Here is a 21,663-nt window from a genome sequence, read left to right as displayed (position 1 = left end):
TCATGGTTTGGTAGGACAAGCATCATCAAAATGACGATTATGCCCCGTCTGCTATATCTTTTCCAAACTCTCCCAATTCCCTTATCTGCCGCATACCTTAAATCAGTCACTCAAATCTTCTCTAGATACATTTGGAACGGTCGCAAGCCCAGGCTAAAATATCAACTCCAAACAGCACCTAAAGAACTGGGGGGCATGGCTATTCCTAACCCTAAACTATATTATGCAGCTGCAGTGTTGATTCGGGTCATAGACTGGCATAGACATGCCAATTGTAAACGCTGGGTGTCTATGGAGGATGAATTACTGTCTGGTTATCTGACTGATACCCCATGGACAACCCAAAGCCCCCAGCTGAAAATCCCAGCCACAGCCCTGGTGAACCACACTATCAAACTGTTTGCAAGATATAGACATTTACCACTTATATCCCCATGGCCCACGCCACTCCTTCCCATCCTAGGGAACCCAGCCTTCCCTCCAGGACTCCACTCTAGAAGCTATCCTAATTGGAGAGGAAATCTCCGGTTGCGGGCTCTTCACCTTTTGACCGGTGGGGACTGGGTTCAGCTTCATGCATTACAACAAACCCTGCAAACTACACAGCTGGATGGCTGGAGCTGGATCCAGTTCAAACACTTCCTGATATCCCAGGGACCTAGGGCCAGCTTTGATAGAACCCTCACTACATTTGAGCAAACCTGTCAGGGGGAGGGACAATTAAAAGGTAACATTTCCCTAATGTACTCACTATTGAATGACTCAGACTCTCCTGCAGAGTGCCTTAGGTCCAGATGGGAGCAAGATCTGGGGCTTAATTTTAGTGAAAAACAGTGGAATAAGATCTTAATATTCTCACATAAGTCATCTATCTCATCGAGAAACCAGGAAGCTGGGTATAAAATCTTCACAAGATGGTACCTGACCCCCTCCAGGCTTCATTCCATGTTTCCTAACACATCTAATTTGTGTTGGAGGTGCGGAATGGAACAGGGAACGCTATTACACATCTTCTGGTCCTGCAATAAAATATCTCAGTTCTGGGCAGATGTTAGGAATATTATGCATGAACTCACTGACTTCTCACCCCCTGACTCCTCGGCCTTCTTCTTGCTGCACCATAATTCGTGGTCTATCAAAAAATATAAAAAAAACTCTCACCAGACACCTGGTCAATGCGGCCAGGGCCCTGGTCGCTAGGAATTGGAAATCTACCACTCCCCCTCAGATCAAAGATTGGCTTCGGGAGGTTAATTGGGTTTGCCTAATGGAGGATCTCACAGCGACTATGCAGGGTAGGCACGAACAGTTCTGGAAAACATGGTTCGGGTGGTTCGAGTTCAAAGAAACCCCACGTTATGAATCTCTAAAGTCTGGTATCTAGCACACATGCTGGAAAGTGAGGTATGTTCAAAATATGATTCTTGACGGCCCTGAGACAAGCCCCCTGGTGAGAAGGGATCCCTTTAAACTTATTACTTCTGCGGTGGTCTCCTCGGCCCCTCCTGGGCGCGGTCCGATGCCTTATCCCCATTTCATTTTTCCTTGATCTTCTTTCACTATCTTAGTCGTTTTGCCTTATGTTCTTGTTAGGTTTATGTTATATGTCTAAACCGCTAGTCCAATACCATAACGGTATATCTATATTGGAATTGCATAGATCCCACTTAAGCTACAAGCACAGTTGGGGATGTCTACCAGAAGGTCACATGAGTTCTCCTATACTAGTAAGCATCAGTTATGGGGTGTCCTGGTGTATGTTCCCTAAGGGCCCAGGAACGCCCAGCAATCCTAATCAGAAAGTATCTGAGAGAACGTACATATATACATGTGAGATGTTAGCGTTGCCGGGTTGTGATTTCGCACGCAACAACATTTATACTTTAGAATACGCTACCCCATTAAAATACTATTAAGCACATCCCCCATTTCCAGTTAATAAGAGGCCGCAACGGTTAGCATCCAGTAAATAATCCTACGGATATATCCCGGGGAAGAAACAATTTATAAATCTATACCGTTTTGTTCTTTTTATATGATGCTTGATATGCAATTTATCTGCAAACCACTGTGTTGGTTAATTGGATTCCTGTTCATTGTATTTGATAGATGTCTGTTTCTTGTCGTTGTTTTACTATGTCAAAAATTCTAAAATAAAAGAATCTTTAAAAAAAAAAAATGCTGCTTTGAGGCAAATCCAGATATTTTTTTTCCCCTGGACTTTTGGCGTCTATCCCACTCATCCATGCAAAAACTAAGGTGTTAGACCCCCTTGAAAAATCTTTTCCATCACTTTTGTGGCCAGCATAAGTGTTTCTACTTTTCAAAGTTCACCTCCCCATTGAAGTCTATTGCAGTTCGCTAAATTTTGCGCAAACCAAACTTTTGCAGAAGTTTACATTTGCGGTTCGCAAACCGAAAATCGGAGGTTCGGGCCATCTCTATTTAGAAATGGCCTTGTAGCTGCAGGTCCTCACTGAGTTCCTTGGTCTTAACTAGTGTTGGGCGAACAGTGTTCGCCACTGTTCGGGTTCTGCAGAACATCACCCTGTTCGGGTGATGTTCGAGTTCGGCCGAACACCTGACGGTGCTCGGCCAAACCGTTCGGCCATATGGCCGAACTAAGAGCGCATGGCCGAACGTTCCCCGAACGTTCGGCTAGCGCTGTGATTGGCCGAACGGGTCACGTGGTTCGGACCCGAACGCGCTCTGATTGGCCGAACTGTCACGTGGTTCGGGTAAATAAATACCCGAACCACGTCATATCTCCGCCATTTGTCTGTGGGTTTAGCTTTGGGTAGGCAGGCAGGGTAGTTCGCGCTCCAGCCACGCTAGCCAGGGTCCCCCCCAGTCATTGTGTGTCGCTGCTGGGAACAGTAGTACACCGCTCGTTCAGCCACACTATATAGCATTCTGTGTACTGTTCTGTGTCTGCTGGGAACAGTAGTACACCGCTCGTTCAGCCACACTATATAGCATTCTGTGTACTGTTCTGTGTCTGCTGGGAACAGTGGTACACCGCTCGTTCAGCCACACTATATAGCATTCTGTGTACTGTTCTGTGTCTGCTGGGAACAGTGGTACACCGCTCGTTCAGCCACACTATATAGCATTCTGTGTACTGTTCTGTGTCTGCTGGGAACAGTAGTACACCGCTCGTTCAGCCACACTATATAGCATTCTGTGTACTGTTCTGTGTCTGCTGGGAACAGTGGTACACCGCTCGTTCAGCCACACTATATAGCATTCTGTGTACTGTTCTGTGTCTGCTGGGAACAGTGGTACACCGCTCGTTCAGCCACACTATATAGCATTCTGTGTACTGTTCTGTGTCTGCTGGGAACAGTAGTACACCGCTCGTTCAGCCAGACTATATACCATTGTTTACTGACACTATATAGCAGACTATATAGCATTGTGTGTACACCGCTCAGCCAGACTATATACCATTGTTTACTGACACTCTGTGTACACCGCTCAGCCAGACTATATACCATTGTTTACTGCCACTCTGATTCTGCTGGGAACAGTAGTACACCGCTCGCTCAGCCAGACTATATAGCATTGTGTTTACTGCCACTCTGTGTACACCGCTCAGCCACACTATATAGCATTGCGTACTCTGCCAGTCAGTGTGTATATTGCTGGGATCAGTAATACTCCACTCACCGTCAACCACTATATGAGCTCAACATGAGTTCCCCAGAGACCTCCGCTGTGAGCAGCACTCCCAACAACAGCAACAGCCAACGCCCCACGCAAGCTATAACATCCACCCCAGCAGCCAGTGGTCAGCAGCAGCCCTCCCCGGAGGAGAACGTTGTGTCCATCAGTCCGTCGCCAGAGCGATTAATGAGGGCTGCCATTGAGGAGATGATGGGGCCTGATGTGGAGGAGGAGGTCTGGCTCAGGCCAGCATCCCAAGTTAATGTTGAGGACGATGAGGGGTCTGTGTCTGGGGATGTTGGGGTGGCAGAGGTGGTGGGTGGGTCAGACTCAGGAGAAGAGTTGTATGATGAGGATGATGATCGGGACCATCTGTATGTGCCTCAGAGTCCGACCCCGGAAAACATGTTGTATCGTGTGTTTAGGTACTAAAATCTGCGATCCCTCCCAGTAGTGTTGGGCGAACAGTGTTTGCCACTGTTCGGGTTCTGCAGAACATCACCCTGTTCGGGGTGACTATATAGCAGACTATATAGCATTGTGTTTAATGCCACTCTGTGTACACGGCTCAGCCACACTATATAGCATTGTGTTTACTTCCACTCTGTGTCTGCTGGGAACAGTAGTACACCGCTCACCCGCCACTGTATAGCATTGTGCTCTGTGTCACTGCTGACAATAGTGGTACACCGCTCACCCACCACTGTATAGCATTTCTGTACTGCCACTGTACTGCTGCCAGTCAGCGTGTACTTTAAGTGAAATGAGGAAGAAATCCGGTGAAAGAGGGAGGGGCAAGGGAAGAGGTGTTTCCCCTGACGGTTCACGTACAGGCCACAGGGGAGCACCCAAGAAAACCCACTCAATACTGCCCATGTTGTCCAGGACAACAACCCTCACAGATCCAAAAGAACAGGACCAGATAATTACTTGGATGACCTCTCAAGCGTCCAGCAGTGGGTTAAGCAGCACCAGCACATCACGCACGAGGTCCGAGTCCTCAGCCAGTTAAAGTCTGGGCTTTCTTTGAAGACTGCACTGAGGATGTTACCATGGCGATTTGCAAGGTGTGCAAGACCCGCCTGAGCAGGGGGAAAAGTATTAACAACCTCTCCACCACCAGCATGAGCCGCCACATTCTATCCAAACATCCCACTCTGTGGGCAAACGCGGCAGGACAGGGTACCACCGTACCACCAGCAACACTGCCTCCCTTGGGTTCACCAGACTCACCACCAGACCCGCCTCAGCAGCAGCAGTAGCCCAGCCATTGCGTGGTTCACAACATTCACAAACATCAGACGATGCTGACACTGTCACTTTCCGGACTAGTGCTCTTGAGGTCTCCCAGTGTTCATCAAACACAACAACCAACAGCCCTTCGGTGTGCAGTGCTACGGTTGAGTTGTCTGTCTCTGAGATGTTTGAGCACAAGAGGAAATTGCCAGCAAATGACCCGCGGGCCGTGGCAGTAACAGCCAGCCAGCATAGCCAAGCTTCTGGCCTGCGAAATGCTGCCATATCGAGTGGTGGAGACAAACAGCTTCAAGGGCATGATGTCAGTGGCCATCCCACGTTACGTGGTTCCCAGCCGCTACCACTTTGCGCGCTCTGCAGTGCCTGAGTTGCATGAGCACGTGGTCAGCTAAATAACCCGAAGCTTGAAGAATGCCGTTGCCTGCAAGGTTCACCTCACCACTGACACCTGGACAAGTGCGTTCGGCCAGGGTCGATACATCTCCCTTACCGCGCACTGGGTGAACCTTGTGGAGCCTGGCAGTGATTCCTCACCTGCTACGGCGCGGGTGTTGCCCACGCCGCAAACAGCTGCACCGCCGTCCCTCCCACTGGATAACAACAGCAGCACCTACCTCTCTGACTCCTTCTCCTCCAACGCATCTCAAAGCTGTACCTCATCCGGAAACGCTAACCCAGCACCAGCAGCAGTAGGATCGTGGAAGCAGTGCAGCACAGCTGTTGGCATGCGTCAGCAAGCGTTGCTGAAGCTGATCTGCCTTGGGGATAAGCAGCACACAGGGGAGGAAATTTGGAGGGGAATAAAGGAACAGACGGATTTGTGGCTGGCACCGCTGGACCTGAAACCGGGCATGAAGCTAGACACCTGGCACGAACTGGCAATGTACGCAATAGAGGTGCTGGCTTGCCCGGCAGCCAGCGTTATGTCGGAACGCTGTTTCAGTGCTGCCGGAGGCATCATCACAGATCGGCGTATCCGCCTCTCCACAGAAAATGCAGACCGTCTGACTCAAATTAAAATGAATCAATCCTGGATTGGAAACTACTACGCAACACTCCTGGACCCCAACCAAGTAACATGACCGATGAACATCTGGGATGGTTTAGCGTTTCCGGTCCCTGTTTATTGAACCTCTCATCTGTATTACATTTATGACTGCATGGCGGCAAAAAGCATTGCTGCTATATCCGCACGCTTTTTGTCCTCATGCAAGGCCTGGGTTGTTGTGTCTCACAAAGCGTGGCCTTCTCCTCCTGCGCCTCCTCCTGTTCCATCACGTGTGCTGCTGCTGCTGCTGCTGCTGCTGGGTTACCGTTGCCGGTCCCTGTTTATGGAACCTCTTATCTTTATTACATTTATGACTACATGGCGGTACAAAGCATGCTATCCGCACGCTTTTTGTCCTCATGCAAGGCCTGGGTTGTTGTGTCTCACAAAGCGTGGCCTTCTCCTCCTGCGCCTCCTCCTGTTCCATCACGTGTGCTGCTGCTGCTGCTGCTGCTGGGTTAGCGTTGCCGCGTGGTCCCTGTTTATTGAACCTCTTATCTTTATTACATTTATGACTACATGGCGGTACAAAGCATGCTCTCCGCACGCTTTTTGTCCTCATGCAAGGCCTGGGTTGTTGTGTCTCACAAAGCGTGGCCTTCTCCTCCTGCGCCTCCTCCTGTTCCATCACGTGTGCTGCTGCTGGGTTAGCGTTGCCGCGTGGTCCCTGTTTATTGAACCACTTATCTTTATTACATTTATGACTGCATGGTGGTACAAAGCATGCTATCCGCACGCTTCTTGTCCTCATGCAAGGCCTGGGTTGTTGTGTCTCAAAGCGTGGCCTTCTCCTCCTGCGCCACCCTCCTCCTGTTCCATCACGTGTGCTGCTGCTGGGTTAGCATTACCGGTCCCTTTTCCTGGAACCTCTTATATGTATTACATTTATGACTGCATGCCGACAAAAAGCATGTTACCTGTGCAAAGAAAACAGACATTTCCCGCATTTAAAAGACAGTTTTCCCTTTGAAACTTTAAAATCGATTTTCTCAAAAACTATAAGCTCTTTTTGCTAAATTTTTTTTTCCTCTTGTACCCACTCCCAAGGTGCACATACCCTGTAAATTTGGGGTATGTAGCATGTAAGGAGGCTTTACAAACCACAAAAGTTCGGGTCCCCATTGACTTCCATTATGTTCGGAGTTCGGGTCGAACACCCGAACATCGCGGCCATGTTCGGCCTGTTCGGCCCGAACCCGAACATCTAGATGTTCGCCCAACACTAGTCTTAACTTGAAAGCTAAATGAAAGATAACAGACCAATTTTACCCCCTTCCATGTAGTATGAGAGCCATACCTACACAGTCTATTCTATTGTGCTGAAGTCCCCATCAGATAATCTTTGCAAGATGTGTACAAAAATGCTGTACACATTCAAAAGATCAGTATCTGCAAAAGATCTGTTCCTGCAAAAGATCCATTCCTGCAAAATGCATTCATAGTCTATGATATCTGCAGATCCTTATACACACCTTGTTTAACAGACTTCGGCCTCTTGCACACAGCACACTGCACGCGATTCCGATTCTGCTTTTTAATCAGTTTTTACATCCGATTCAGATTCCGATTTGCAGTGTGCAAGGAGCAAACTGCAAATCAGAATCTGAATCGGATGTAAAAGCTGATTAAAAAGCGGAATCTAAATCGGAATCGCGTGCAGTGTGCAAGAGGCCTTCATCTGCATATCTGACAATCATCTGCAGATGTGAAAATCCATCCTGGTGGATCTGATCTGCAGATGAATGTCTGTTAAACAAGGTGTGTATGAGGATCTGCAGATATCCTAGACTATGAATGCATTTTGCAGGAGTGGATCTTTTTCAGATAACGATCTTTTGAATGTCTACAGCATCTGTGTGTGCAGCATCTTGCAAAGATTTTTATCTGATGGGGAGTGCAGCTCCATAGAATAGACTGTGTAGAGTATGGCTCTCATACTACATGGAAGGGGGTAAAATTGGTCTATCTTTATCTTTCAAGTGTGTATGTAGCATAAACCATGACTGTCCACAAATTAACTTCAGAGAGCTGCTGTTTATCACCTGTTTAGTTGATTAAAACAGCTGTTCCCAATTAATCAGAGCTTTAGAAGAGCTTGGGCTCTCTGGAATGGTATAGAACTTTGGATTTGCCCACAGACTGTGACAGTTTAAGGGTATGAATAATTTTGGACTGGACACTTTTTTTTTTTTTTTTTTTTTTTTGCTCCAATGTAAATAAAAGCTGAGAAATGTTTTGTTTTGTCCCCCCCCCCCCCCCACACACACAATAATGCCTCTTGTACATCTTTTCTTTTGGGAGATGCCTACCGGTATATCATTTCCCATCAAAAATTACTTGCTGGTTGAGTAGAAGTAACTTGGTTATAATTTGACAGGGGTATGAATAATTATGGGCAGCACTGTGTTGACTAACTTAGAAGAAACCTAGTAAGATATTGGCTGATCAGCCTTCTTCAGAATTATTACAGGAACAGAGTTAGTTTTTCTTTTTAAAGAGAATCTGTATTGTTAAAATCGCACAAAAGTAAACATACCAGTGCGTTAGGGGACATCTCCTATTACCCTCTGTCGCAATTTTGCCGCTCCCCGCCGCATTAAAAGTGGTTAACAGTTTTAAAAAGTTTGTTTATAAACAAAATGGCCACCAAAACAGGAAGTAGGTTGATGTACAGTATGTCCACACATAGAAAATACATCCATACACAAGCAGGCTGTATACACCCTTCCTTTTGAATCTCAAGAGATAATTTGTGTGTTTCTTTCCCCCTGCAGCTATCACCCACTGAAGTGTCAGGCTGATTCTTCCAGTAAACAGCTCTGCCTGTGTTTGTAATTCCTCAGTATGTGAAAGCCCAGCCAGCTCAGAGGACTATTTATCCAGCTTGTAAAAGAGAAGAGAGAAGCTGCCCTAATCTAAATAATACACAGGCAGTGTGCATAGAGGGGCCTGGAAGGGGGAGTTCATAGCAGAACCACAACACTGAAGAACTTGGCAGCCTTCCAGACACAGGCCGACAAGTCTGACAGGGGAAAGATACATTGATTTATTACCGAGACTGTGATAGTAGAAAGTGCTGCAGTAAGCCAGAACACATTAGAATAGCTTTTGGAACTTGTGGGATGATAAAAAAACAGGATGCATTTTTTGTTACGGAGTCTCTTTAAGTTAGCCAATAAGTGGTAACCTCCTCATTTATAACTGATGTAGACAGTAATTGTGTGGTTTCTGGTGATGTGTTAAGTTGCTCATACACGACTCAATGTTCCTGCTTGATTGACCATTCAATCATTTTATTAAATCAAAGGAGAATTGATTATTTTTCCATTCTGCTTGATTGATGGAATTTGACTGATGTGGTGTTAAATCAACTCAAACTCAATCGGGCAGGATGGGAAATATTAGTGGACTGCAATGGAATCGGTAACGTTCACAAGATTTCGATAGACACAGATTGGATTTTTGGTGTTGGAGCACGGGGGCACAACATGGTTCAGCTCGATTAGTGAAGGAGAATCCTATAAAATCTTGCTTGTAGTGTGTGGGGCCCTAGTAGATTGACTTTCCATCAACCACACTGTAGTTGATTTGATGGAAACTCAAGTAATGTATGGGTACCTTAAAGTGAACACGAGGTGAGAGTGATATGAAGGCTGCCATATTTCCTTTTAAAGGATACCAGAGCCCAACGTTCTATTAAAAAAATGTTGTGTAGGTGGGAGGGTGTCATACTTTACTTACCGCTCCCTCTGTTTCAAGCTGCGTGGCTCCGGTCCCGTGTAGGGATGATCAGAAAGAGGAAATTCTGTTCCGCCAGAAATCGCGGATTCCGTCAGCGTTAAATTTCGTCGCTATGAGAATTCCGCCTGATTTTTACGAAATTCCGTGGAATTCCGGATTCCACCGGAAAAATTAAAATTGAAAAAGTAACCTTGTGTATCCTATATGGTAGCCCTTAGACCTTATTGACTGTTCCCTTAGTCCTTTTCTTCCTCCTTCCTCCCTCCTCGTGCTCGTCTTCCAGGGAATTGCAGTATTTCAAAAGCCAGCTTACATACCTTGTCTGGGATTTGAACCCAGGTCTGAGTGCGTGGTAGGTAGCTCACTTCACCACTATACCACCAACACTACATGCTGAAGCCAGCCTAGCATGTACCATTATGATATATCCAAGAGAAAAATGAGCTTGCTTAAGGATTTGTAGCCTGTCAAAAGCCAACTCACATTGGTCGGGAATAGAACCCATGCTGCTATCCTAACCAACACTACATGCTGAAACTTCTTGGAGCATACTTACTTCCTCCCTCCAAAAGACACACATACATCCCCATAAAATCATTCAACAGCAACTGCACGCACAGTCTTTGTGGTACAAAGTCTTTGTGGCACAATTGGTTAGCGTGTTTGGCTGTTAACTGCAAGGTTGGTGGTTCAAGCCCACCCAGGCATGGCCTTGCTTTTTTGTGTTCAACAGTTGTCCGAAGAGAACCCCAGATAGCCAGGTAGATTAATCTCTCTCGTGCTGTCGCGCTCGTCGGAACGGAATTGCTTTTTCAATCTGGCGGAGTTCCGAAATTGCCTGTGAAATTCTGCTGGTATCCGTTGATGGTTTCAGTTCAATGGCATCAAGTCCGAGAGAGAGAGCTCATTTTTCTCTTGGGTATATCAGAATCAGAATCAGAATCATTTTATTTATCGCCAAGCACGACTTGGTCGTGCCCGGAATTGGGCTTGGCACAAGCAGGTACAGAAAAAAGGACAGGCAACAGAGATAACAAGTAGCATACATCAAACATAATGTGGTACAGTGGTGGTACACAACAGAGAAAAACCTTGTAGTACAGTGGTGATACACAACAGAGTAGTACAGTGGTGATACACAGCAGCGAAAAACCTTGTTCGCAGTAAATATGTAGATCTGCTGTGCAGACATGCTTAAGGGACGGTTCTGGTTAGTTGAGGGAGAACGGTTCTGGCTAGTTGAAGACTAGACTGATGGGAGGACGGTGCGGTGGTGGAGGGGGGTGGGAGTGAGTCTAGAGAGTTCAGTGATTTGACCGCTGAGGGGAAGAAACTGTTCCTGTGTCTTGAGGTCCTGGTGTAGATGGACCGATACCTCTGGCCCGAACGGAGCCGACTGAAGAAGCGAGAGCCTGGGTGTGAGGGATCGTTAGCGATCCGTAAAGCTCTGGAGCACAGTCTGGTATTGTAGAGGAGGTCCAGCGGGGGGAGAGGTTTTCCAATGATTCTCTCCGCCGATTTGATGACCCTCTGTAGCTTGTGTCTATCACTGGCAGAGGAGCCAGCGTACCAGACCAATATAGAAGAGCACAGGACAGACTCAATTGTGGCTGAGTAGAAGCTTGTCAGAAGTTTCCGGTCCATACCAAACTTCCTCAGTTGGCGGAGGAAGAATAGTCTCTGCTGGGCTTTCCTCTGGATGGAGGTAGTGTTGGCCTTCCACCTCAGGTCGTTGGAGATGGTTGTGCCCAGGAGACGAGTGCAGGGGACTTGTGCAACTTCCGTGCCTTCAATATGGATTGGGGGTGGGATGGGGGCGCGCTTCCTAAAGTCTATGATCAGCTCAACAGTTTTTGCAGTGTTGAGCACCAACCCATTCACCCTACACCAGTTGCAGATACTTTCGACCTGGTGACGGTAAGCCTCCTCATCGTTGTTGGAGATTAGTCCAACAATGGTGGTGTCATCCGCAAATTTGATAACTTTGACGGAGCTTTCAGTGGATTCGCAGTTGTTTGTATACAGAGAGAACAGGATCGGTGACAGGACGCAGCCTTGTGGGGCCCCTGTGTTGGTGGTTCTTGGTTGAGAGAGGATGGCACCCAGCTTGACGACCTGGGATCTGTTTGTGAGGAAGTCAGTGATCCACAGGCGCAGGGAGGGGTGGACATTGAGCGCAGCAAGGTTCTCCTGAAGTATTTTAGGGCTGATGGTGTTAAACGCCGAGCTAAAGTCAAGGAGGAGGATCCTGGCGTATGAGTTCGCTCTGTCCAGGTGCTCGTAGACTGACTCCAGGCAGATGTTGATGGCATCGTCGGTGGACCTGTTCGCTCTGTATGCAAACTGGTGTGGGTCTAGCAGGGGCTCTGTTGAGACTTTTAGCAGGGGCATGACCATGCTCTCAAAAGTTTTCATAATGACGGATGTGAGAGCCACAGGTCTGAAGTTGTTGAGGTCGGTGACTCCCTGCTTCTTGGGTACAGGGATGATGGTCGACCTCTTGAAGCAAGCAGGAACTTTGCCTTCCTGGAGGGATCTGGTAAAGATGGCAGACAGAATAGGAGCTAGCTGTTGTGCACCGGTTTTCAGGCATGCTGGTGACACACCATCTGGGCCTGAGGCTTTCCTAGTGTTTAGCCTTGACAGGTGCCTCAGGATGTCTTCCTCGTTCACGGTCAGAGACGGTGAGTTTGGGCATGGAGCAGGCGGGGTGGAGGAAGGAGCAGGTGGCTCCGGGAGCCCTGCACATGCTGCTTGGTTCTCGAATCTGCAGTAGAATTCACTGAGGTTCTCAACAAGCTCAGTGCTGGGATTTGCATGTTGAGGGGGGGGCTTATAGTTGGTGGCAGCCCTGAGTCCTTTCCATACAGCTCGGGAGTCGTTTGAGGAGAGTTTCTGTTTCAGCTTTTCCCCATAGCTCTTTTTGGCATCTCTCAGTTCCTTGTTCAGGTTGTTTTTTGCCTCCCAGTAGTGCTCCTGGTTACCAGTCCTGTGTGCAGCTTCCTTGCAATACCGCAGGTGTCGTAGTTTTTTGGTGAACCATGGTTTGTCATTTGGATAAAGTTTAAAAGTTTTTGTTGGTATACACTGGTCCTCACAGAAGCTAATATATGATGACACGTTGTCCGCCCACTCATCTAGGTTTGGTGATTCCAGGGCCTCCCAATCCGTGCAGTCGAAGCAGGCTTGAAGTTGTAGCTTAGCCTCACTTGACCATACTTTGGTGGACTTCAGGACTGGTTTTGCAGTTTCCAGGCGCCTCTTGTAGGTTGGTATCAGGTGGATGAGGCAGTGATCGGATGAGCCTAGTGCTGCCCACGGAACGGCCTTATATGCACCTTTCAGGACCGTGTAGCAGTGATCAAGGGTGTTAGTGTTTCTGGTGGGGCAGGTAATATGCTGGTGGAAGCGTGGTAGCTCTTGGTGGAGCTTGGCCCTATTGAAATCCCCCATTATAATGAACAGAGAGTCTGGGAGGGACGTCTCCCACTGCGTGACTGTGTCGCTGAGAATGCGCAGGGCAGATTTGACATCAGCATCCGGGGGGATGTATGTGCCAACAAGGACATAAGAAGAGAACTCCCTGGGCGAGTATTGTGGTCTGCAGTTTACGAGGAGAAGCTCAAGTTCCGGGGAGCATATTTTGGCAAGTATGGAGGTGTTGGAGCACCAGGTGGGGCTGATGTAAAAACAGATACCTCCACCTTTCCTTTTCCCAGAGAGGGTGCTGTCGCGGTCTGCTCGGATGAGGCTAAATCCTGGGAGATGAAGGGCGCTATCGGGGATGTCGTTGTGGAGCCACGTTTCTGTGAAGCAAAAAACTGGTGTGTTGTTGCCGAGTTCTCTCTTATCAATGAGGAGCTGCAGTTCGTACAGCTTGTTGGGGAGGGAACGGACGTTTGCTAGAAGGATTGCGGGGATGGCTGACCGCAGACCTTTCCTCTGCAGTCTCACCCTGGCGCCAGCCCGACATCCTCTTCTCCGCTGGCCCTTGCTGGGCCCACGCGCAGAGGGAGTGATTTCCTGGATATGGTTCCAGACAGACTCATACAGGAGCCTGCCCACTGGGGACAGGTCTGCATTTTCCCATTTGAGGAGCTGCGACCTGGTGAAGGAGGTGCGAGGGGGAAGGAGTGATTCTGGGGGCATGGATGTAAGTGCTGCCTCACCGCCACCAAGGGCATGGTGCAGTGATGTCGCTGCAGGCAACATGGGAGACAAGGTCAGTGCAATACAGACCATCACCTTGCAGTGCAAAGACAGTTCGAACTGGGGCAGTGCAAAAACAGACCATCACATGCGCAGCGTCAACACGGTTCGCCACATGAGCAAAACAGTCTATCACATGGGCAGTGCAATGCAGTGCAATACAGTTCATCATATGAGCAGTGCAATACAGTCCCTTACATGAGCAGTGCAATAACAGTCCATCAACATGAGCAGTGCAATACAGTCCATCAACATGAGCAGTGCAATACAGTCCTACACGAGTGGTGCAATACAGTCCCTCACATGAGCGGTGCACTACAGTCCATCGCATGAGCGGTGCAATACAGTTCATCACATGAGCGTGCAATACAGTTCGTCACATGAGCGGTGCAATACAGTTCACAATGGTACATACTAGGCTGGCTTCAGCATGTAGCATTGTAGTGTGTTGTGTTGGTGGTATAATGGTTAGGATAGCAGCCTACAGAGCGGTAGGCCTGGGTTCTATTCCCAGCCAATGTGAGTTGGCTTTTGACATGCTACAAATCCTTAAGCAAGCTCATTTTTCTCTTGGATATATCTTAATGGTACATGCTAGGCTGGCTTCAGCATGTAGTGTTGGTGGTGGTATAGTGGTGAAGTGAGCTACCTACCGTGCATTCAGACCTGGGTTCAATTCCCAGCCAAGGTATGTAAGCTGGCTTTTGAAATACTGCAATTTCCTGGAAGACGAGACCCTCCTCCTTCTGGTAGGAGGAAGCAAGGGAGGATACAGGTTATCCGGTTGAAATTAGTTAGGTGGAGAAATGTAAATTCCGTAAAATTCCGCGGAATTTAATTTTTTTCCACGGAATTCTGTTTTAGAGCTATAGCAATTCCATTACGTCATATCGGAACCGGAATCGCCAAATTCCGTCCGGAATCGTGGAATTTACAACTCCGTAGAATCCAGCGACCATCCCTATTCCCCTGTTTCAAACCCCCATTGCAGCTCCAGACCAGAGCGTCCAGTATGGAAATACTTCTGCCCTGTGAATGCGCTCCTCCGTCTTCCCTACTGCAGAGGGCTGTGGAACGCACACGCGCAGATGCCTGCAGGACGGGAGCGAGTGGGCGCGACTAGGAAAGATGGAGTGCATTCACAGGGCAGAAGAAAGGAAATACTCTGCATGCACGGTGCAGTATTTCCATACTGGACCCTCCTGGTTGGGAGCCGCAACGGGAGGTTGAAATGGGGGAACGGAGCCACACAGCTTGAAGCTGAGACAGTGGCAAGTGAACTATGACACCCTCCCACCTGCACAGCATTTTTTTTTTTTTAATCACAGAATGTTGGGCTCTGGTATCCTTAAAGAGACACTTAAGCCAGAAAAAAAAAGTTTTACTCACCTGGGGCTTCTACCAGCCCCCTGCAGCAGTCCTGTGCCCTCGCTGCCACTCACTAATCCTCTGGTCCCCCGCTGCCATCTAGTTTTGTTTTTGCCGACAGGCCCGTCAGGACTGGCCACGCGTAGCTTTTTCCGCATTCCCGACTGTAATTAGTGCTATTGTGGACCGCAACGCATACAAAAAAACGCCTTGCCACATTACGCACGCATAGATATGCGGCAACGCGTATTTTTGTACGCGTTGCGGTCCGCAATAGCGCTGATTACAGTCGGGAATGCGGAAAAATCTACGCATGGCCAGTCCTGACGGGCCTGTCGGCAAAAACGAAACTAGCTGGCAGCGGGGGACCAGAGGATTAGTGAGTGACTGCGAGGGCACAGGACTGCTGCAGGGGGCTGGTAGAAGCCCCAGGTGAGTAAAACTCTTTTTTTTTTTTTTTTTTTTTTTTTTTTTTCTGGCTTAAAGTTCACTTTAAAGCAATGCCTGTTGCCTGGCTGTCCTGCTGATCCTCTGCCTCTAATAATTTTGGCCATAGAAACACCTGATCTGCTGCATGCTTATTCAGGGTCTGACATGATTGTCAGATCTGACAAGATTAGCTGCATGCTCGTTGCTGGTGTGATTCAGACACTACTGCAGCCAAATAGCTCAGCAGGGCTGCCAGGCAATTGGCATTGATTAACCACTTGAGGACCGTGGTCTTTACCCCCCTTAAGGACCAGACCCTTTTTTTCCATTCAGACCACTGCAGCTTTCACGGTTTATTGCTCGCTCATACAAACTACCACCTAAATGAATTTTGGCTCCTTTTCTTGTCAGTAAAGCTTTCTTTTGGTGCTATTTGATTGCTGCTGCTATTTTTACTTTTTATTATATTCATCAAAAAAGACATGAATTTTGTCAAAAAAATGATTTATTTTTTTTAACTTTCTGTGCTGACATTTTTCAAATAAAGTAACATTTCTGTATACATGCAGCACGAAAAATGTGGACAAACTTTTAATAAAAGAAAAACCATTCAGCCTATATTGATTGGTTTGGGTAAAAGTTATAGCGTTTACAAACTATGGTGCAAAAAGTGAATTTTCCCATTTTGAAGTATCTCTGACTTTTCTGACCACCTGTCATGTTTCATGAGGGGCTAGAATTCCAGGATAGTATAAATACCCTATTATCGTAAGAAAAAGTACAATACTATACGAATATTGCAAAAATATAAAATATTTTATTTGATATTAAAGGGACTCCGAGCAGTGCAGAAACTATGGAAAGATGCATATCATTTTAAAGCTCTCTTTCTCCTCTTTCCAATGATATATAAACCGCCGCCCTAAGCCTTTTAGTTTTCGCTATTTTCGCGATTGAAATTGCCGCGGCCGCGATTTCAATCGCGAAAATAGAGAAAACTAAAAGGCGTATGGCGACGATTTTGGGGTCACCAGAAAGAGGAGAAAGAGAGCTTTAAAATGATATCCATCTTTCCATAGTTACTTGTATTACACAGAACGACACTTTCCCCAGTGTCAGCAGCTCCCATAAGCAGAAAAAGTCGCCCTGTGTAATACAATGTAACTATGGAAAGATGGATATCATTTTAAAGCTCTCTTTCTCCTCTCTCTGGCGACACATAAATCGTCACCCTACGCCTTTTAGTTTTCTTGATTTTCGCGATTGAAATTGCGGCCGCGGCAATTTCAATCGTAAAAATAGCGAAAACTAAAAGGCATAGGGCTGCGGTTTATATATCATTGGAAAGAGGAGAAAGAGAGCTTTAAAATGATATGCATCTTTCCATAGTTTCTGCACTGCTCGGAGTCCCTTTAAGAGAAAATTTATTAAAGCTAGTATCAGCATATATCAGTGAGTGCCAAGCCAACCGTGGAGTGCACCTACATCACCCATCCCATCCTAAATAAAAAACCTCTGCCATTTATATATTAGACCATAGTGGTACTCCATGAAGCCTCCAGTAAACACCGTGAGGTATCCTGAGTCCGCCCAATGGGCATTGGCCAGGTAAACAATTAGTACTCTCACAGAGGCAAAAAAGTTTAGGGACCAATATGATCATACATATATTGCCGCCAGCTCACATTGCACATAATAAACTCATCACATGTATTACATATATTGATTGGGCCTATTAAGAACTTGGAGATTCAAACAGTTAGGGGCCTACTATGCACTTGCAGTCCATAACCAGAACTCTAATGTCTATAGACAAAACTGTGGTACCATCAGTAAAAAAAAAGTATAAGCATGCTTTTAAAAAAATCACCACATAATGGATTTCGGATTCCGGATCTATAGCAGAGACTGCACCTTGAATTGTATGCACAGGTATCTTCACTGCAGCAATAATGTTAATAGTAGCCACCATCTAGTTAGGCCTCCTTATTTATAAAGCCATCTGTATGTTCTTCATAGTTCACAGCATATATAGTATAAAGTAATCATCTGCGTCATGCATATAAAAGATTGTTCTCAGTCCCATTCATAGGAATAATGTTTAGTAACAGAGCACTTGTCCACTTGCCCACTCGCAACAGGGGCTTCTGCACGGATGAATGGCCACAGACAATGAGATTGAATTTATACTTATCAACTTGTTGCTGCGCTATCCGTCTCCATAGTTGTTCACTGGGCCCAGACTGCTTTAGAAGATCAGCAATGTAGTTACCACGCTGGCATGGCGGCCTGGCGTGCGGATATAGTTGTGAATCGCGCTAATGCATTTCGCCCCGGAGCTTCGTCAGAACGTGTATCACGTAATTCCGCATAAGATCCGTATTTATAGCCAAAGAGCGTGAGTCTGAGGTATAGCGCCATCTAGTGGTCAGTTAAGTTCACACATATGTTTTTCCCATAATAGGAATTTAGCACCATCTTGTGGGCATATTTCTTATTGCATCTCTGCTTAAAAAGGAATTTCCATTGATGTTATTTTGCACCATCTTGTGGCCATCTGTTTTATTACTAGTAAAATTCCAAAATTCATTCCTAGATTGTATTAATAGGCACATTATATATCATTTACGTATGCAGTGTTCTTGCCATTGAGGCAAAAAATGGTAGTTCAGGGGTTCAGGGGCTCCCGGCTCTCCCAGAAGGAGTGACAGAGGCGAACGACCGGGCAGTCACCGATAATACCAGTCAAGCACAATGGGGTCCCAACAAGGGAATACTTCAAATTATTGAAATAGCCATTTTAAATCAGGTTAAATCCTGCTTGCAATATAATGTCAAAAGATAGGTGCCCCAGCCTTATTGTCTCCTACATCAAGATATTTGTAGTCGGAATTTGATAGATATTGATACATACATGAGGGACGGATAGATAGGGGTAGTTCGCCTAACTAATGGACAATATTAACCACTTGCCGACCGCCCCCAGCCGATGGGCGGCGGCAAAGACTGGGCCCAAACGACCGCAATACGCCCATCGGCGGGGGCGGCTGCGGGAGTGGCTATGCGGCGATCGCGTCATTCGTGACGCCATCAGCCGCCGGGGACTCGCTCCGCCCACCGCTCGTAGTAACCCGCCGGCCGTTCGGAAGCGCCGGCGGCTTACTAGCACCCGGATCGCCGCTGCACATATGTATAATAGGCTTTGTAATGTATACAAAGCCTATTATACTGGCTGCCTCCTGCCCTGGTGGTCCCAGTGTCCGAGGGACCACCAGGGCAGGCTGCAGCCACCCTAGTCTGCACCCAAGCACACTGATTTCCCCCCCCCCTGCCCCCTGATCGCCCACAGCACCCCTCAGACCCCCCCCCCCTGCCCACCCCCCAGACCACTGTTTGCACCCAGTCACCCCCCTAATCACCCATCAATCACTCCCTGTCACTATCTGTCAACGCTATTTTTTTTTGTATCCCCCCCCCTGCCCACTGCCCCCTCCTGATCACCCCCCCACCCCTCAGATTCTCCCCAGACCCCCCCCAGACCCCCCCCCCCCGTGTACTGTATGCATCTATCCCCCCTGATCACCTGTCAATCACCCGTCAATCACCCCCTGCCACCCACACCAATAGATCGCCCGCAGATCCGACATCAGATCACCTCCCAAGTGCAGTGTTTACATCTCTTCTCTCCTCTAAACACCCACTAATTACCCATCAATCACCCCCTATCACCACCTGTCACTGTTACCCATCAGATTAGACCCTAATCTGCCCCTTGCGGGCACCCAATCACCCGCCCACACCTCAGAAAGTCCTCAGACCCCAGCCCTGATCACCTCGCTAGTGCATTGCTTGCATCTATTTCCCCCCTCTAATCACACCTTGAGACACCCATCAATCACCTCCTGTCACCCCCTAGCACACCTACCCATCAGATCAGGCCCTAATTCGCCCCGTGTGGGATCCTGATCACTCGACCAAACCCTCAGATCCCCCTCAGACCCCCTTCCGATCACCTCCCCAGTGCATTGATTGCATCTATTTTCCCCTCTAACCGCCCCCTGAGACACCCATCAATCACCTCCTGTCACTCCCCTAGCACTCCTATCCATCAGATCAGGACCAAAACATCCTGTCATCTAAGAGGCCACCCTGCTTATGACCGGTTCCACAAAATTTGCCCCCTCATAGACCACCTGTCATCAAAATTTGCAGATGCTTATACCCCTGATCAGTCATTTTGAGAAATTTGGTTTCCAGACTACTCACAGTTTTGGGCCCGTAAAATGCCAGGGCAGTATAGGAACCCCCACAAGTGACCCCATTTTAGAAAGAAGACACCCCAAGGTATTCTGTTAGGTGTATGATGAGTTCATAGAAGATTTTATTTTTTGTCAAAAGTTAGCGGAAATTGGATTTTTATTGTTTTTTTCACAAAGTGTCATTTCTCACTAACTTGTGACAAAAAATAAAATCTTCTATGAACTCACCATACCCCTAACGGAATACCTTTGGGTGTCTTCTTTCTAAAATGGGGTCACTTGTGGGTTTCCTATACTGCCCTGGCATTTTAGGGGCCCTAAACCGTGAGTAGTCTAGAAAACAAATGCCTCAAAATGACCTGTGAATAGGACGTTGGGCCCCTTAGCGCACCTAGGCTGCAAAAAAGTGTCACATGTGGTATCGCCATACTCAGGAGAAGTAGTATAATGTGTTTTGTGGTGTATTTTTACACATACCCATGCTGGGTGGGAGAAATCTCTCTGTAAATGGACAATTGTGTGTAAAAAAAAAAATCAAAAATGTGTCATTTACAGAGATATTTCTCCCACCCAGCATGGTTATATGTAAAAATACACCACAAAACACATTATACTACTTCTTCTGAGTACGGCGATACCACATGTGTGACACTTTTTTGCAGCCTAACTGTGCTAAGGGGCCCAAAGTCCAATGAGTACCTTTAGGATTTCACAGGTCATTTTGAGACATTTGGGTTCAAGACTACTCCTCACGGTTTAGGGCCCCTAAAATGCCAGGGCAGTATAGGAACCCCACAAGTGACCCCATTTTAGAAAGAAGACACCCCAAGGTATTCTGTTAGGTGTATGATGAGTTCATAGAAGATTTTATTTTTTGTCACAAGTTAGCGGAAAATGACACTTTGTGAAAAAAAACAATTAAAATCAATTTCCGCTAACTTGTGACAAAAAAAAAAATCTTCTATGAACTCACCATCCTCCTAACGGAATACCTTGGGGTGTCTTCTTTCTAAAATGGGGTCATTTGTGGGGTTCCTATACTGTCCTGGCATTTTAGGGGCCCTAAACCGTGAGGAGTAGTCTTGAAACGAAATTTCTCAAAATGACCTGTGAAATCCTAAAGGTACTCATTGAACTTTGGGCCCCTTAGCGCAGTTAGGGTGCAAAAAAGTGCCACACATGTGGTATCGCCGTACTCAGGAGAAGTAGTATAATGTGTTTTGGGGTGTATTTTTCCACATACCCATGCTGAGTGGGAGAAATATCTCTATAAATAGACAATTGTGTGTAAAAAAAAAAATAAAACAATTGTCATTTACGGAGAAATTTCTCCCACCCAGCATGGGTATGTGGAAAAATACACCCCAAAACACATTATACTACTTCTCCTGAGTACGGCAATACCACATGTGTGGCACTTTTTTGCAGCCTAACTGCGCTAAGGGGCCAAAAGTCCAATGAGCATCTTTAGGCTTTACAGGGGTGCTTACAATTAGGCACCCCCCAAAATGCCAGGACAGTGAACACACCCCACAAATGACCCCATTTTGGAAAGTAGACACGTCAAGGTATTCAGAGAGGAGCATAGTGAGTCCGTGGCAGATTTCATTTTTTTTTTTGTCGCAAGTTAGAAGAAATGGAAACTTTTTTTTTTTTTTTCTTTTTTTTGTCAGAAAGTGTCATTTT

General features: G+C 46.9%; 1 protein-coding gene across 1 annotated transcript in view; it reads right to left on the bottom strand.

The window, feature by feature from the left end:
* LOC137564372 (hepatitis A virus cellular receptor 1 homolog) overlaps positions 1–21,663 on the bottom strand; it is a 254,170-nt gene that overhangs the window by 216,239 nt on the left and 16,268 nt on the right. The window lies entirely within an intron of this gene.

Source organism: Hyperolius riggenbachi, chromosome 3 (genome assembly GCF_040937935.1).
Source record: "Hyperolius riggenbachi isolate aHypRig1 chromosome 3, aHypRig1.pri, whole genome shotgun sequence".
NCBI lineage: Eukaryota > Metazoa > Chordata > Amphibia > Anura > Hyperoliidae > Hyperolius > Hyperolius riggenbachi.
The sequence above is the reverse complement of the archived record's forward strand: the minus strand, read 5'-3'. Positions and strand labels throughout refer to the sequence as shown.